At 39.8% G+C, this 916-nt stretch overlaps 1 pseudogene; it reads left to right on the forward strand.

Annotated features, from left to right (window-relative positions):
- Positions 1–346: 346 nt before the first annotated feature.
- On the forward strand, positions 347–667 carry LOC122732934 (annotated as a pseudogene).
- The last annotated feature ends 249 nt before the right edge of the window (positions 668–916 follow it).

Raw genomic sequence — 916 nt, forward strand, 5'->3', positions numbered from 1 at the left:
CAAGACTAGAAATAGTCATACTATCCCTAACTCTTGCTACACGGATGACCCATCTTTTCTGAATATCTATTTCTGAATGATACCCTTTATTCTAATTCTTGTACATAGGACATAATTAGAAGTATTTCATAGCCTGCATGTACCCACTATGCACCTCTTTAACAACATGTTGATAAACCATATGTTTGATTCTTCTGAGATTCTGTTGTTCCAGGTGTTAGAATCATAGAGTAACATTGGGAGAATGCTGTCAGGAGTGAATATATAGGCTTTTGTGATAGGATTCATCTTGTGATAATTAAAAGTACTGTTCAGGGAAGCACACGATGGGCACTGGTTTTCCAAAATGGCGGCAGTGATAGATGTGGACACCCCCAGTGGCACTAACAGCAGTGCCCGCAAGAAGCACTTTGAAGTGAAAAAGTGGAATGCAGTGGCCTTCTGAGCATGGGATATTGTAGGTGACAACTGTGACATCTGCAGGAACAACATTATGGACCTTTGTATAGAATGTGAAGCCAACCAGTCATCCTCCACCTCTGATGAATGTACTGTTGAATGGGAAGTCTGCAGTCATGCCTTTCACTTCCAATGCATCTCCTACAAAGCCAGGGAGGTGTACCCTCTGGACAACAGAGGGTGGGAGTTTCAAAAGTATGGGCATTAGAAAAAGTACCTTCTTCCTCAAGGTCATCGCTTTTATTTGCTACTTCATGACTTGTCCTGTTGCCTAATTATACATAAGTTAAAGCCAGTCTTAGGTCTCATGGTCAGTCTTCTGAGTTTGATTTGTCTCCATATTGTATTCTGTATGAAATAAATCTCTGTTGAATCAAAAAAATTACTGTTCAGTTTACTAAATACAACTCAATTTGTTCCTTCTAATAGGTAATTCTTGCCTCAGCTCCTCCAATTA

This window comes from Dromiciops gliroides, chromosome 6, assembly GCF_019393635.1.
Source record: "Dromiciops gliroides isolate mDroGli1 chromosome 6, mDroGli1.pri, whole genome shotgun sequence".
Lineage (NCBI taxonomy): Eukaryota > Metazoa > Chordata > Mammalia > Microbiotheria > Microbiotheriidae > Dromiciops > Dromiciops gliroides.